The 17,545-nt window shown below is 44.3% G+C and overlaps 1 long non-coding RNA gene across 1 annotated transcript in view; it reads left to right on the top strand.

The window, feature by feature from the left end:
• The window catches only part of LOC146856005 (uncharacterized), a 60,588-nt gene extending 43,985 nt beyond the window's left edge, over positions 1-16,603 (top strand). The window contains exon 3 of the long non-coding RNA XR_014980893.1: positions 16,486-16,603. This is a non-coding gene — a long non-coding RNA (uncharacterized LOC146856005). The remainder of the gene's footprint in view (positions 1-16,485) is intronic.
• The last annotated feature ends 942 nt before the right edge of the window (positions 16,604-17,545 follow it).

Raw genomic sequence — 17,545 nt, forward strand, 5'->3', positions numbered from 1 at the left:
GCAGAGTTCTTGCTACAGCGGGATGTCGTTGGAGCTGGAGCTGGGGAGGTGAGTTCTTTCACGATGCTGAAGAGCTCTTTGCTGTTGTATTCGTTGATGTCGATGCCTCCTTTGAAGGAGGTTCTTTTGGCGGATTGGATGAGTTGGTGGTGCTTGCGTCTGGCGTTCTTGAGGGCCGCGTGGCTGTCTGCTGTCTGGTCTTGGCACCACTGCTTCTCGAGACTTCAGCAAGTTTGCTTAGAAGTCTGGATGTCAGCATTGAACCAGATGGCTCTCGTATTGGTGCGCCTGTTTGAGGGTTTCCTGTGCGGGGCGAGGGTGTTGGCGCAGTCGTCGATCCATTGTCTGAAGTTGTGGGCCGCTGCGTTGGTGTCCGTGGGCTCGGATGGAGGGTCTCGGCGAGGGTGGTGAGGCGCTGGTCTTCGCTGACTTTGTTCCAGCTGCGGTGTGGGATTCGTTGCGGTTGGCTGTGCGCAGTGTGTTTCTTGAAGGAGAAGTGGATGCAGTGGTGGTCGGTCCAGTGGAGTTCGGTGGTGTGGCTGAAGGTGACGTGGTTGCTGGCGGAGAAGATGGGGTCGAGCGTGTGTTCGGCGGGGTGGGTGGGTGTTGTGACGAGCTATTTCAGTCTGAGGTTGGCGAGGTTGTCGATCAGGGTTGTGGAGTTGCTGTCATTGGCATTCTCGAGGTGGAAGTTCAGGTCTCCGAGGAGGATGTAGTCTGTGGAGGTGAGGTCGTGCGTGCTGATGAGGTCGGCGATGGAGTCGCTGAACTGTGGTCGGGGGCCTGTAGACAAGGGTTCCTCTGAGGGTGGTGTTGTGATCGACGTGGATCTGGAAGTGTAGGTGTTCGACCTTGCTGAGGGAGTCTTCGGTGTGGGTCAAAATTCTGATGGTGTTCCTGTGGACAACGGCAATTCCTCCTCCCGGTTTGTTGTTTTGGTCCCTGCGGGTGATCTTGTAGCCGTCTGAGATGGCTATGGCTATGTCAGACGCCAAGGAGGCATTCATCCAGGTCTCCATCAGGAAGGCGACGTCCGGGAAGGATGAATCAAGAAGGTCCCAGAGTTCGACAGCGTGCTTGTGGACTGAGCTAGTGTTAAGTAGTTTGCATCTGATATAGGAGAGGCCTGCTTTGGTGGGATGGGCAGGATGTGCAGGTGTGCACTGGCTGGCGTAGCAGCCTTTTTGGCAGGTGAAGGGTCCGTGGGTGAGCTTCAGGGTGGCCTGGAAGGAGGTGGAGGTTCGTCCGCGTTGAGTGCGTGGAGGGTGTTGGCGTTGTATCGGCGTCGGGTGTTGTGGCACGGACGGGCGCAGACGGGCTTGCCTTAGGCACGCCTTTGGCGCACTGGTGGCGCGCCGTAGGGCAGGGGGAGGGAGAAGCAGCTTGGAGGGGGGAGCGGCATGGGCTGGAAAGCAGAGGGCAAAATGAACAAAGGGGGACACAGAGAGCAGTCAAGCAGGGGTAAAATCAAATACAATCAAGACAAAAACAATGTCACAATAACAACAGAAATGCGAGGGGAGAAAAAAACAGTACCGGCAACAGACACCAGCAAGGTACAGACTCGAACTCTGCCTGGGTGGACCGCAGGCAGAGGACAGCACAGCGGACCTGCGGGGGAAAAGCTGATCTCTGGCCGAGGGTCAGGGGTCTAGCTTGTGCTCCCCGCAGCGGTCCCCATTAGGTAGGGGCGGCGGGAGGGAGGAGCAGCTGGGAGATGGGAGCGGAGTGGGCCGGAAAATAGAGGGCAAAATGAAAGGCAGAGGACAGCACGGCGGAGCTACGGGGGAAGAGCTGATCTCTGTCCGAGAATCAGAGGTCTAGCTCCTACAGACAATTAGTGTTGCTTAAAAAGGCATACATTGTTTCATTACTGCAAACAGAGATTTTGTTTCATGATATATTTGAGATTGGGGCCAATTCTAAAGAAGGTGTAAACATAAATCCAGCCTTCGTAAATGTGTGAAATAATAATAAAGTTATTGATTGGGAACACCATTATCAGGACTCCCATTGTAAGGGCTGTGTGTGCGTAGTTTACTGCCACTTCGATTTGGCATTTAAAACCACTTGCCAATCCTTAAACTGCCCTGTTATTATATGTAGGTCACCCTAAGGCCCTAGGTAGCCCTATGGGCGGGGTGCTGTGTAACCAAAAGGTAGGACATATACTTTTAAGTTGCATATGTCCTGGTAGTGACAGACATCTAAATTTGTTTTTCACTGCTGTGAGGTCTACTCCTCTCGTAGGCAAAGGAATTCCTTAAAACACTTTTAAGCTGTAATTCCTGATAAGAAAGGAGTAGCTTAATTATATTTAATATCTTTGGAATGGTAATGATAAATCCTCTTTTGTGGGAAAGTAAGATTTGACATTACTATTTTAGATAAGCTCAATTTCTAACAAAAAAATCTATGAGTCTTTCATTATACTATTTGTAAATTAGCTCACGTAAGTCTATGCAAGGATGGTAATCTTAACAGTGTTTTTATAGACTTTGCAGAGGAACTTTTATTAGTATGAGGGCAGGCCATAAGTGAATTTTGTCAGTTGGCAGGCGTAAGTGTACAGCAGACAAAAAGTTGCCTTTTGATGAAAGACTTGTTAATATCTCAGAAGACCAGCAATAGCAATTAACACCTAAGAGAGTCCAGTCAGTAGACAGGGATCTCTAAGTAGGGCAGGTCGTTTCCTGCCAGGGGAATGGAGGCGAGACCTTTACGGAATTGGTTAGTTGATGAGCCACCTACCAAGCTATATACGCAGGGCAAGAGTTGATTGTACCCGCAGGTAGACACGTAATCCACTGATTCCACAGAGTGGATGCCATCTACCTTGCCAAGAAGTGGGCCCCTGCAGAATTATACTGAACCTTTCCTGGTGTCATTTTAAGACACCTGAACACATTCAGCAGGTCCTGCATGCTGTCCGCATTCATTCTGAGCAGCAACTTAAAGGTGGCGAAGGGGCTTTTCAGATTTTAGCTGGCCCATAACAAAGGCCTATGTTAAAGGGCCATCAGGCCTCCTTGAGTTCCAGTATAGTGGCTGGGAGCTATCTGGAGAATCACACCTGAATGCAAAGACAATGGAGGGGAATCAAAGGCATACAATGTGTTATTACATCGGAAAGTACTCAAGAAAGGCATGGCTTTGGCTCTGTTCAATCCCTGTATACAAGAGATTGGCATGCACTGTAAGAATGTTAGATGTGTTGGGCTGTCCCCATATTTACACAAATAACAATTTAAATACCACGTATTTTTTTTATTCTTTTAAATTCTACTCATCGCATTGCAGGGTTTCAGAGTGCTTTACATCACACATACATATTACACATTCACGATAAATCATAAGTGTATAAATCAAGGTACATGGGGCCAGATGTATGACCATTTTTTGCAGTCTCAGAGGAGTTTGAGACCCCTTTCCGATAGCAAAAAACGAGTTGGCCATGTACTATTCCCATTTTGCGTGTCGCAACTTATTTGCGACTTGCAAAATAGGAATAGCGAGTCGCTATTAGGAAGGGGCGTTCCGAGGGCATCCCTTCCCAATAGCGAGTCCTCCAGGTATGTATGCCTCTTTTGCGACCGCAATTGCGGTCGCAAAACAGTCGCAGTTTACCACCGTTCTCAGAAGGGTGGTAAAGCACTCGCAAACAGGAAGGGGTCCCCAGGGGACCCCTTTCCCTTTGGGAATGCATGGAAAATTATTTTTTAAGGGCAGACAGCGGTTAATTTTGTTTTTTTTAAAATGCATGCTTTTTTGTGGGATTTTTTTCTTTCCACAAATAGCGTCCTTTTGACCTCTGAGGTAATCTGCAAAAGAGATTTTAGAATTTCGGGATGGGGAGTAGTCTCATCAAACTAAAGGCTAAAAAATCTTGTTTACCGTTAGTTAAAAGGGACTTTGTAAATTCAATCGGTTCTACAATAGGTCAGCACAAGGTATATCCATTGTTGGGTGTCAAGGTTAAATTCTGTACAATGTGTTCCGATTAACCCTTTTTATTTAACATATTGCATGGAAATTGAAAAGTAATGCTTAGGGGAAAGTGGTCACTCATAGCGTTGGTATGGGTCACAAAGGTATTTAACCTGCTGGAATGCCTATTTGAGAACAGAATATAATCAATGATCAAACTCATCCTTGGGAGAACATACAACATTAACAAAGTAGAGGTCAAATAAAAGCAAAGTTCCATTTAAATATACCCCAAATGTTGAGTGGGTGAAATGGTCATAAGGAACTCCATCACCGGACGTAATTCCGCTTAGATCTCCCTTGGTGAGCGGGCACAGTGCAGTATTAAAATCCCCACCTCAAATAACACAAACATTTTTAGCAGTATTGTTCTGAATATTTCTCAAGTCACACCGTAGTTTTCTCAGTACCTCCACAAACCAATCTTTAGGAATATTATTATAAAAATTCAGCAAGGCTATACAGTGCATTTTATCCACAGTAAACATAACATGACAATCTGATTATAAGTGTTTGATGTCTTTAGTATAATCTTTTTGACATTGACTCAATTTGACATATATGTGCACAAGCCAGCCTTGTTTCTCCCATGAGCAAATAAGTCACGGGTGAATGAAAGACATAATATATAAAAGTCCTCTACAAAATCTAACCACAAATGATTGGCCAATTTGGAATGCAGACCCGCCACGTTCCAGAATAGTACTTGGCAGGTATTCGTGCTACTGTTGTCCATCTTACTCACTACTTTGTACTTATGAGGAGACTTTGTCGTAGAGGATTTGTCTGAGAAAACCAGTTCACCCTGTGTACAAACTGAGAGAATTTCATGAGTATCAGGAATAATAACTGTGACTGGTAGCGTTGTCATATTACAGATAGGAGACTGATTGAAAAATGTTGGATATAAACCGGGGTCCCTTAGTTGAACAGCACGGCTGTCTGTTGCTTTAAGTCAATGTACTTCCTAAAAGGTCGTCAAATTGTCAAAGTGGTTAAAAACAGGGACATTATAGTGTAAGGAGTATTTTCATAAGGACCCTCCCTTTGTGATCTGTTGTAAGGTGGGTTTGGCGGTTGGTAGAAATATCCCAATGGGTCTGTATTAATACCAGAAGCCGTAATAAATTGATTGCCTGCTCTAGTCAAGATCGCGTTGATTGATTGCGGAGATTTAAATGTCAGTACCACGCATTCGCCTTTGAGCTCTCCCAATCCAGCTGAACCTTCGTGCCATTTTAGTTTCTGCAAATAATACCGGTTAGCCTGGTTTTAGTACCCAACCAGAATAAAGCTTTCTTTCTCAAAGTATTCCAGGATTCTCTTGCCTGAGGGAGTAATCTCTGAACATTTGCCAGGACTATCGTGTATGAGGTAGCTGCCAGTGGTGAGTCCAAGGTACACATTTCAGATTGGAGACTGGTTAAGGGTGGGTGCAGGCTCGGCTGGTTAAACGTCGTGTCTGATATTGTGGGTACGCTCAATTTTTTTTTCTGCATCACAGTTAACGTACTTTGCATTTGAGTTTGGTGGAATGGCGCCCAATGCTGTCTTCTAAGTCAGGTGGATGCATAGTCCCTTAATTATATTGGAAGCAATACAAGAGATCCAGTTGGATATTGATCAACCTTTGGGAGCTTTAGCTCACTGCAAAACACACAAAATGATGGACGGAATGTTGTACATTGGCAAAACATTCACCCCCAGTCACAGATCTGGGTTTAATCCACCGTTATTTTGGTCACGACGCAACTCCAGTTCAGACATGGCCATAAGCATATCAGTCTTGACCCTGTGCCTCATGGGAACAGTCCAGCCCGAACTGCCAAGCCATGTCTTCCCTGGACCAGAATCAAGCATCCTAGGACCTAGGATAGCTTGACTCCAGTGGCGTAGTGAGCACGGGACCCACGTCTGTGCATACCCTTCCCACATAGGTTGAACAGCAAAACACACAAAATGATGGAAGGAATGTTGCACATTGGCAAAACTTTCACCCCCAGTCAAAGATCTGGGTTTAATCCATCGTTCGCCCTAAGGTGGCAGGGTATGCCCAGACGTGTGTCCCTTGCTCACTTTGCCACTGGATTCAAGATAGCCTGGCTGATGAGGGTTATGAACCCGAAACCGGTCCCAGGATGCTTGTTTCCAGTCCAGGGAAGACATGGCTTGGCAGTTTGGGCTGTACTGCTACCATGAGTTACAGGGTCAGACTGATTTGCATATGGCCATGTCTGAACTGGGGTGGGGGAGTGAGCTAAAGAATGATGATGGATTAAACCCAGATCAGTTGACTGGGGTGAGTGTTTGATTTGCTCAAACGCTCCGTCCATCATCCCCTTTGGTATCACTTTGTTCGCCCTAAGTTGGCGGGGTATGCCCAGACGTGGGTCCCTTGCTCACTTTGCCACTGGATTCAAGAAAGCCTGGCTGATGAGGGTTATGAACCCGAAACCGGTCCCAGGATGCTTGTTTCTGGTCCAGGAAGACATGGCTAGGCAGTTCGGGCTGGACTGTTACCATGAGGCATAGGGTCAGACTGATTTGCATATGGCCATGTTTGAACTGGGGTGGTGGAGTGAGCTAAAGAATGATGATGGATTAAACCCAGATCAGTTGACTGGGGGTGAGTGTTTGATTTGCTCAAACGCTCTGTCCATCATCCCCTTTGGTATCACTTAGTTCGCCCTAAGTTGGCAGGGTATGCCCAGACGTGGGTCCCTTGCTCACTTTGCCACTGGATTCAGGATAGCCTGGTTGATGAGAGTTATGACCCCGAAACCGGTCCCGGGATGCTTGTTTCCGGTTCAGGGAAGACATGGCTTGGCAGTTTGGGCTGGATTGTTCCCATGAGGCACAGGGTCAGACTGATTTGCATATGGCCATGTCTGAATTGGTGATTTGGGCTATACATGTTATTATTCAATTAGGAACACAATGTCTTGTCCAAATTCTTTTTCTAAGCACTGTGTTTTCTCTTATTCAGTTATTCACCTATATTTTCACAGCACCTCTAATTTCTTGTTTGTCTCCTTATATCTCTATACAAGAAGCTACAGACACTCCTTTGCGCTGTAGGCTATTTTTATTTTTGTGTGACAGCCTATTATATAATAAAAAAATATATATATAAAAATTGATACAGTGTACTCTACTAGTAAGATATCTATACAGATATTTATATATAGTTTATGATGTTTACTGCACAGGTAGTTTTGTTATTTTTAGAAATTACAAAGTTTGTGTTAATAAGTGTGTTTTTATATGTCCACATACATTAGCCTTTGTTTCCTTGTTTAGGAATTTCTTTGGCTTTTCCTGAAGAAGGCGTTTTATATGCCGAAACGCGCGTAGACAATTACATCGCTCTACTGAAAATAACATCCTTAACTGTTTTTCAAGCCATTGTTTGTTGTATTGTATATATTGTTAAGTATTGATTTCTTGTACTACTATCTGTCATTATGATTGATTTACGCTGTCTTATTTATGTTATATGTGACCTGTCTGCAGTACATTTATGTACACATAGCCAGATTTTTATCTAAAATTAATAAAATGATTTATATATTTTTATCTCTGTAAGAGTACACTGATTCAATTCTATTAGGTTCCTATGTCAATTTAGACCTACAAATTTAAATTTATTGCTGCCTAGGAATGTTGTTTTTTCATGAGTTATTTCCCTGTTCTAGGAGTACCTAATATTTACAGGGGGCCCTTCTTTATATACACTACACATTGCTAAGTTGACCTTAGAGGGAAACTGTTGATTTGCTAAATACTTAGTTTCTTCAATTGAGGCCACCCTTGTTGATAACTTGTTTAGAGAGTCCCTCATAAAATTATAAAGATCTTCCATTTTATCCGTTGATTTACTAAGGTCACCTGACTGCTTATCAATTGTACTATTAATGAAGGACTGTCCCTTCCTTCCTGCCTCAGATTTACTGTGTGTACTCATTTAAAAAAGTTTTATTAAGGGTTCCTACCCAATTACTGGATGATTTTTCTCTTCAATTTTTGGTATTTACTCAGAGTTTTTGGGTCGCTTCGAAGGAGGTTGAGGGTCACAATCATGATCGCCAATATATATGTGATTTGAGACGTTTTGACACAACCATTCAACGGTGACCGGGAGACTGTTATCTCGGTCTGGTGTTCCTGGGAGCCATTACCAATGAGGTTTCTATACTCGTGACCACCCTTCCCCCTTTTTTCCTTGTTTTCCTTGGTTTAATGACTCCTCCACTGAGTTTATCTGTTTTTTGATGGCTCCCATCGCCCCGGTTATATAATTCATTAGGGACTGCTGTGGTCCCCCTGTGGGCTTTGATAAACTCACTGCCTTTCATGTGCCCATTTCACTCAATAACTTATAGGATTACAAGACCTAGTGTTGTTGTAATTCTCAGGTTACTTATCACCACAGTTCCGGCCAACTAAGTACCCATTAGGTCTAAATGTTAGAATGAAGAGAACAGTACAACAAGTGTCCTTCTACCTGACAATTGTTAGGCAGCTAGTTATTAGGACAGATCCACTCAGAGTCACGAATGATACGTTGGTCTCCCTTATGCTCTGTTTTCCAAGTTTGAGCGAGGATACACTGTGCTATACCAGATGACTGTATTCTCCTCCACATATGTCCATGTGGTACATAGGCCAAAAGATGATTGCCTGAGGTCGGCTGCAAGGTTTTCGAGCGTAAACTGAACAAAAGAGGAAAGGACTCACCCCTATAGAGTCTGTGTCCCGGGGAAGACCGATCAAGGAGGTGGTCCAGCCCGGCCTCCTCCGGTCTATGACGGGCTAAGACGGGCCCGTCTTGGCCCAGTCTTTTCACGGGCCGAGCCCAGGCACACCTCGCATGCGCCACACACTGCAGGACTCCTTAGATACTTATGTGGAGTTCGTACGCTTCTGGCATGGTGTTGCCCCTCCTCACAGGGCCCACAAGGGACTGCAAAGAAAGTGCAGCTGTGCAGAGATCAGGGCCCATGGCAAAAAGCAGAGTGCTCACTATCCCACCCTGCGGGACTCCCTAGGTGATTATATGGTGTTCATATGCCTCTGGCATGGCGTTGCGGCATAGCCCCTAGTCACAGGGCCAACAAGGGACCGCAAAGAAAGGGCAGTTCTGCAGATATCAGTGCCCATGGTAAAGTGCAGAGTGCAAGTAACATTGTTAAAAGCAGTAACTCACTTACCTAGCTATATAAAATAAAAAACTATCACCTACATCTTACATGATGCTTTGCTGGGGACATAGCCTCTGTGCTACTTTGATTCAAAACAGGAACTAGATAAAGAGAGCAAATGTGTTAACCTCCAGAATTATATTTCCATTATTAGTATTCCCTGAGATGTTCTGGGCACCCAAAGATATCTACAGCAGGTGCCTTAACCCCATTATATATTTTAAAATGTAAACTTTGCAAACAATTGAGCAGAATAGATCTATGCCACAATTCTCCTTGTTGCCAGTCTTATAAAGTGCTCAAATGTATTCATTATAGACCTGCTGAACATATGTGTGAGGTATTAAGATCTGATGCCACATTGTGTGATATTACTTCCTGTGAGGTCATTAGTTGTGATGCCACTTCTGGCGATGTCACACCCTACAAAGCCACGTGCGATATCAAGCACCATGATGTCACATGGTGTGATGTCACCCGTCGTGATGCCACTTGCATGCTGCCTAACTTGCTTAGTTCCCCCACTTCTTTTTTTCGGACCTTTATATGAGCCTGTGAGAATTTTCTGAAATCTTTAAACTCCCAAGTGGGATATTTCAAAGCAAAAAGTCAGGTATGCCAGAATGGTTAGAAGGACCTCCGATCAAAGTACTTATACATAGCCAGAAACATTAAGATTTAAAAAAACTTTTTCCATTATTCTAATGAGTACCATTCAAAGTATCCTAAGGGCCAGATTACAAGTTTGGCAGTCCCCCCACCTGAGTGGCGCATTCTCTGGAATAACACAGCGCTGGCGGTCTTCAGACCCCGTTTTTATGAGAGTACCATGGTGCTGGCAGTGTGGCTACTGAGAACTTGCAGCAGTGGTGATTAGTTTTCCATATGTATCGATGCCTGGGTGAACGTTTCAACTGCATTTGTGTCAAATGTACACAGGGCTCGGCAATCAGCCCTATTTTATTTAATATCTATATGAAACCCCTGATTGCGGTCATCAAAGAGCATAATATTAACATCGTAAATTATGCAGAAGACACACAGCTGATTCTCTCCTTGGAGGGAGATCAGTCGACCTCATTGGAAGTGTTTCACTGCTGCCTGCGTGACACGGCTCTGTGGCTGAAGGGAAACTCATTGCAGTTTAATGCGGGTAAGACTGAGGTGCTTTATTGTTCGGCTGACAGGGTTCCCTCTGTGTTGCCCAGCAACTTTTGGCCCAGCGAAACTTCGACCATAGTTAGACCAGTTGAAACGGTCCGTAACCTGGGCGTTATGTTCAACAATAAACTTACAATGGAGGCTCAGGTTACTAGAACAGTGGGCAGCTGTTTGGCTACTATTAGATCTCTGCGGAAAATCTTCCCACTGCTGCCTCCCCATGCACGTGCGCTAGTGGCACGAAGCACCATCCTAAGCAGATTAGATTACTGCAATGCCCTTTTGTTAGAGTCTCCGAAATTTCTTCTGGACAGACTTTTGAGTATTCAGTCAACGGCAGCCAAGCTAGTCTTAGGCTGGCCCAGAAGGTCCTCTTCCTCTTTGGGCTTGGCAGAATTGCATTGGCTCCCGTTGGGACAGAGAATTCAGTTTAAGTCCTCTGTTTAGTGTTTAAAGCCCTGCATGGGCTGGGACCTATCTCTATGCAGCGGAAGTTTGAGTGGTATGTTCCAGTTAGAAGCCTTCGCTCTCCGTCGGCGAGACTGGTTAAGACTTCAAGGTTCAGGAAAGTTAAATTGGGTGATAGAACGTTTGGTGTAGCAGCTGCTGGACTTTGGAATTTTACTCCCTTTGGAACTGAGACAAGTCAGTGATCTTCTTTTTAGAAGGAGACTAAAAACCTAATTGTTCCCCAAAGTCTAGTAAGTTGTCTGGTTTTTTTACTGGCATATTTTTTACGCTGTACTATGAGTTTGCTATTGCCAGGATGCCTGTTAGGTGACAGAGCGCTTTACAAATGAAGTAAATAAAAATAAAATAAATAAATAAATAAGCATGTGATACATGTGATAAAATACCACCTACCCATTGTTTAAGTCTGGTCAATATGTGGGCAGTCCAGGCAAAGGGTATATGGCACAAAAAGGCTTCACCTGTATATCACCGCAAACAGGATCATAATCCTCGGGGTGAGAATGCTGCTGTGAAGGAGGGGCCTGAAGAAAGGTATCCACGATGAACTCTGATGGAAAGAACAAGAAAGGGGTGAGTACGCACCCCAAATCCTTTGTTTCTGCTGACATGAAGCTGGCAGTCCCTCCGTTGAGACTGCTCATCGGAAAGCCAACTTGCAAATATGGGCGGCAGTGAAACTCCACTGTACCGCAATATGGCAGTTGCTTTTCCCTGACCGTGACCCCCACGGTCTCAGGTGTGCTGGCTGTGTCTGCTGTTCTTCCGTGGTCTTCCAAATAGCAATCCGCCCATTGGACTGCCGAGCTCACACTGTTTGGACCGTGGGTAGGGCAGTTCATGGACCGCCAAACTCGTACAAAGTCTCTAATTAATTTCTAATTTTCTTTGTTTATATGTCACATTGTATATCTTAACTGGTACACAGTGTTCTGTTATTCCCTAAAACCACAGTGTCTTGTATAAGGTTAAACCTTTTGTCATAACCAAGCACCTAAAGGGCGAATCAAATGTAGGCTTTGGCTCATGGCTGTAAAAACATGAGTTTGTATGCTGTAAAGCCTAGATCAAAATCATGTAGCCCCCAAGTCCTTCTTTGCCTCCACCTGGCTAGTTAAGTCCTTATTCCAAACTTGAGGCCTCATTATGATGGGTGTTGAACATGGGAATGGGACCGCCCGACTTGCCGTCGGCGATCTCGCCATGGGAATTACATTGTGATTGCCTTCAAGGTGCTGGCAAAATGTTTTTTTTTGTAATGAGGCATGTGCTGCAGGCTGCAGCACACGCCGCAGTACAAAAATACACATGGCATACTACGTGGCAGGTACCATGGTGCAGGGATACCCAGGTCCCATGTCTGAGGGCCAGGCGGGATGGGGGCCCACTAGAGGCCTCCAATGTCCCTTTCCGCCTGCCTTTTCATGGAGGGTAAACCGCCATGAAATGGCCGGCGGGAAGGGACATTGTTATCCCTATGGATGTTCCTGGCAGGCGCCACCACCATTGTAGGGATTGCCATTCCCTTCTACAGTCCGACTGGCTCCTTGAGCCCGTTGAATCCATGGTGGTCGGTCTCTCTGACCAACAAGCATCCGCCGGCCATTATGATGTGGCGGGCGGAAATGCAGGCTCCGATGGCGGTGGGACCGCCACCGACAGGCTGACGGTGGCTGTCCCACCGCCATCGTAGTGAGGCTCTAGGCCTAAGGAATTCTTTATGTGAGTGAAATTTTATGAAATGTGTGAATTTCGTGAAATAGTACAGAAATGTTGAAGGCGTGAAATGTCAGTTGATTTCATTACAACACCAGAGGCTACATTATGCATTATCTTTTAATGCAGTCACAAGCAGCCGCTCTACATCATTAAGCAAAACAGTTCTAGAATAGAACAGACAGATAGTATGAAGGGCATGAGCACCAAACAGACTGCCTCTTTCAAATGGGGCTCTCAAGCAGATAAGTTCCTTTACTATTCTGTCTTATTCTGTACTAAATGTGCTGTTTAATCCATATTAGTTTTAGATTCTTAATTATTAACATATCCTGCTTCTAGGTAATGTGATTACTCAGAGTTTTTGTCCTCCCCCCCCCCCTCGCCCCTTCCTCCCCTTGATTTCCAATTTTTGGTCATCAAGCCCTCCCGCCCTTCCCCGTACAGGTGTATTTGCCCTCCAAAATGCCTCTGGCAGGTCCGCACTCGAAAACGTATTCTTTTTTGCTAAACGGAGCTCACAACCCTCGCCTCCTTCCTTTATATCACGGAGCCCGCGTAGAGTGCGGCTCATATTTGCTTTGTGCGCTTCTTTAACTTCAATAACTAATGCCAGATTTATCGAAGATGCGTGTCTTTCAATTGACGAATTTACTGAAGCTCCGACCGCGTCCCTTAGAGGAGCGGTCCTTGGCAACAGTGGCGCTACGCCCCCGTGTTGCCAATCTCTCTTCTCTAATCTCTTCGGGAAAAGGTGCTTCTCCAGCACTGTTCTCAAGCGCAATTCTCAGTTACCAGCTGCTACCAGAGAGTGTTTACGCTTCAGTTTTTTGATCGCTTCTGCTTGCCCCTTCTGATTTTTGATCGCGTTTTGCCTAAACAAAAATTTTTAAAAAGGGGAGAGAGTTCATTATTTTTTCAAAGCAATACATTATTTATAATCATCTGAATTTCATTAACTGACCAATCTCTGCCACATAATGTCAGACACTGAGTCAGATGATGCTGCAACTAGCTCCCCTAATTTCTACAGTGAATCTTTTAAGAACTTCATTCAAAAAGAGATGAGGTCTTGCATGTTAGACACACTTAAGGAAGTTATGTCTTCAAAAAGACCCCTCTCCTTTCAGGATGAACTCCCTGAAGACCCGATTACACATAATGAAACACTCATTAACCAGGGGAAATGAGCTAATAACACTGAGTCTTCTTTCAAGAGCACTAAGGGAGGTCCTTGCACCTCAACTGACTTGGGATGTCTTAGCTCTTCAAACATTGTGAGGTCCTCGCACCTCGAATTCTACGGGTGTCCTTAGTGGCACAAATCACTCAGGTGTCCCTCGCGGCACGACTTACATGGGTGTCCCTAGCGGCACAAATTATCAAAGTGCTCATAACATTGCAGATACTGATTCTGAGGATGAGGATAGGTTCCCTAATCCTTATGATGAATTTGTCCTTGACTTGGATGATGAGGACCTTGATTTTAATACCCAAATTAATGATGATTCACAATCCTCTTCTAAGAATGTCATCCTCAACCCTTTGGGCGAGGAAATGTTTTCGCCACTTAACATCTCCCACCCCAGAAGCTCAGATGGTTTCCTCAAGACCATGTGGCGAAATTCATTAAAAGATGGCTCAGGAACACTCTGGAAAGATCGACTCGTAGTACCCTCCGGTCCGAGTGCCCTAGAACGGCAATTCAAGACCCCCAACCTTGACCCCGACCTAATTCAAGTTTTTGTTCAAACTGGGTAAGGACCCCAGGAGAATGGAGAAATCCCTCAAGGGCTGCCAGGATCACCTTCTCGACATCCTGGGACCTCTGACAAGAATTCTAGATACAGCTGAAGAATGTCACGTCAATGACACTCCTCTTGACACTGACCTTGACAGAGGCTGGAGCCAAAGGGCCTTGGTCCTCCTCGGCAATGCCAACGCTAGCCTTAACATCGAGAGGAGGAGAGTAATTCTCACTAAGATAAACCCAAAATTGGGGGATATGGCAGAAAAAGAACCCTCCCAAAATCCAAAAGGCCTCCTCTTTGGTGAAGATATGATTAAGTCGATAGGTAAATAAGTTTCTACCATCACCGCCCTGGACAAAACCCAAGCCAATATGAGGCGTGTTTTTAATTCCAACCTTTTTGGACGGGCTGGATGAAGGGGCCTTTCTTCCGGCCGGGGCAGCCAAAGGCCCTTCTCCAGATTCAGAGGCTCTAGAAGAGGCTTCTTCACATCCAACCCTCAATTCTATCCTCAAAGAGGGAGAGGCTCACGGAACAGAGGATTCAGATCCCGCGGCACACCCATCAACACCAATCTTCAAAGAAAGTATACCTCTTACTCCTTCTTCTTCCCCTTCATAGGTAGGGGGCAGGCTACAATTCTTTTACCACATATGGGAAACCCTAACTCAAGACCCCTGGGTTCTGGCGACTGTTCGAGGTTTCAAAATAGTCTTTACCAATATTCCTGTACAAACGCACACCCCGAAAGTACTATCTCTCCCAGATGATCAACACAAAAGTGTAGAAAAAGAGATTGCCTCCATGCTTCAAAAAGGCGCAATCTTAGAGGTTCCTTGGATTTTAAGAGATTTTTAAGCACACATTTTCATGTTAAAAAAAAGACAAAGGTTGGAGACCCGTCATAAACCTATGGGAATTGAACAAGTATCTGGTCTACAGGCATTTCAAGATGGAGGGCATACACCTCCTGAGAGACCTACTTTTAGAAGGAGACTGGTTGGTCAAACTAGACTTAAAAGACGCCTACTTTACCATTCCTATGGCCAAAGAACACCAACCCTTCCTTCAATTCACTTGGAAAAATCGGCTTTTTCAATTTCAGGCTCTACCTTTCGGTCTTTCCTCTGCCCCATGGTGCTTCACCAAGATCATGAGAACTAGTGCTACCTCTTAAGGGAAAGAGGTATTCGCTTAAATATATATCTGGACGACATTCTCATTATGTCCCAATAACACTTTCAAGTCCTGAAAGACCTGAAGATTGCAATGAATCTCATAGAGAGTCTAGGCTTCATTATAAACCAGGAAAAATCAATACTTACCCCCTCCAGATCCATGGAGTTTCTCGGTTTTACGGTAGACACTTCAAAATGTCTTCTCTTATTTCCCCACAAGAAGATCGCTAAAATTCGCAAGGAGATCAGATTTGTTCTAAAACAAGATTCTATAACGCTGATATTAAATGTCTTGATATATCTTATAGATCTTATGATATGTTTGGTGTTAAATTTGAAATTGTTAGAAGAACCAAAACTATGTCAGATTCTATTTTTTATTCTCGTTTCGACCTGTGTAAGAAACTTTGTGTTGTAGACTGTATGAAGGAATATGATAGTAGAATGAATGATCTTCGCCCTCATGACGTTAATCAACTGTTTATTTCCTTTGTCAAACCATTCAAACCCATTAGCTCTACCTCCATTGCCAGATGGGTCAAGTCTGCTATGAACCTAACCGGCGTGACTTATCTAAATTCCAAGCACATTCTCTTAGAGGTGCTATGGCCAGTGAGTCCTTCTGGTCTGGTGGTAAATTGGTTGATATCCTCAAAGCAGCGGACTGGTCCAATGCATCCAAATTTGCTCAACACTATTGCAAACCAATTGAGCACATGTCCAATCGCTGTCCTATACGGCTACCAACATGCATAATGTAGCTTTCGGTCTTGTAATGAAATTGCGATTCTCCTATTAACATGATCAGAGAATCTGGATTTCATTAAAGACACGGAGGCTAACATTATCCCTCCCGTCCCTCCCTGGGTCGGACATTTCCTTGCTTATTCTGTTTTCTAATTGCATCATTACGATTGTTGTTTTAATCTTCTGCCTGTATTTATTTATTATACAGCTGTATTATTCAGTTTTGATGCTCTGTTATTTCAACATGTTTAACATTCTCCTCCTTCTTTTCAGACAACTCCTCCTAATGGATTCTTCTCGTCATCATTATCCCCTCCTCACTTCTCCTCGTTATCTCCTTCCGGACTCCAGGATCCTGCGTCTTCAAGATTAAGATGAAACTCACCTTTTTGGGAACTTTTTCGTTGCTCCTCCACATTTAAAAGAGGCAGTCTGTTTGGTGCTCTTGCCCTTCATACTATCTGTCTGTTCTATTCTAGAACTGTTTTGCTTTATGATGTAATGCGACTGCTTGTGACTGCATTAAAAGAGAATGCATAATGTTAGCCTCCGTGTCTTTAATGAAATCCAGATTCTCTGATCATGTTAATAGAAGAATCGCAATTTTCAACAATGGAAGACTCAAATGCTGGCGCCGCTGTATAATTGGTGGTAAATCAGTGCGCATAAAGCAAGTAGTTGAGCACAGCTCTCAAACTCGCAAATGGCATAAAATGGCAAACAAAGCACAAAATAATTTGCTCCCTTTATTTGCACTTTCTGAGGAGAATACGACTTCAAAATTGAGGCAGCCGTGCTTCAAATGAAATCCATGTTTTGCTTTGACAGAATCCTATTAGTTCCTACTTTCTAAGAGCCACGCTGCAGTAGGATGTTTTCTGCTATCAAGGACTCCTGCTATCTTAAGTGTCACGTTACCCCCGTGCCTCCTTCCATCACCTTGGAAGTGAGTGCTTTAACAAAGTAAATGTCATTTTAGAATAAGTGTATGTTGCTAATGATATAATAAGCTCTGTTCTCAAATTCCGGTTTAATGTTTCAATTCTGCAATGAAACTGTAATAAACATATATTGCTTTGAATAAAGGCAACTAGGCTGCAAGCTTTCGGTAAGACATACAAAGTGTAACTGATGTGATACTCAGCACTGGAACATCATAAGGGGTCTAAGGTTACACAGATAATTTGACATCAATCTGGAATTTTATGTTTTTAGAAGACAGCAAAGTGAAAACCTCTCGCGATCAACTGTCTTTAAAAGGTTTCTTACTTCTAGAAAGCTCTTAGCAAGACCTTTTCATCACTGCAGAAGTTACTAATGTTATCTCTTACTA

This window comes from Triturus cristatus, chromosome 4_1, assembly GCF_964204655.1.
Source record: "Triturus cristatus chromosome 4_1, aTriCri1.1, whole genome shotgun sequence".
Taxonomy (NCBI): Eukaryota; Metazoa; Chordata; class Amphibia; order Caudata; family Salamandridae; genus Triturus; species Triturus cristatus.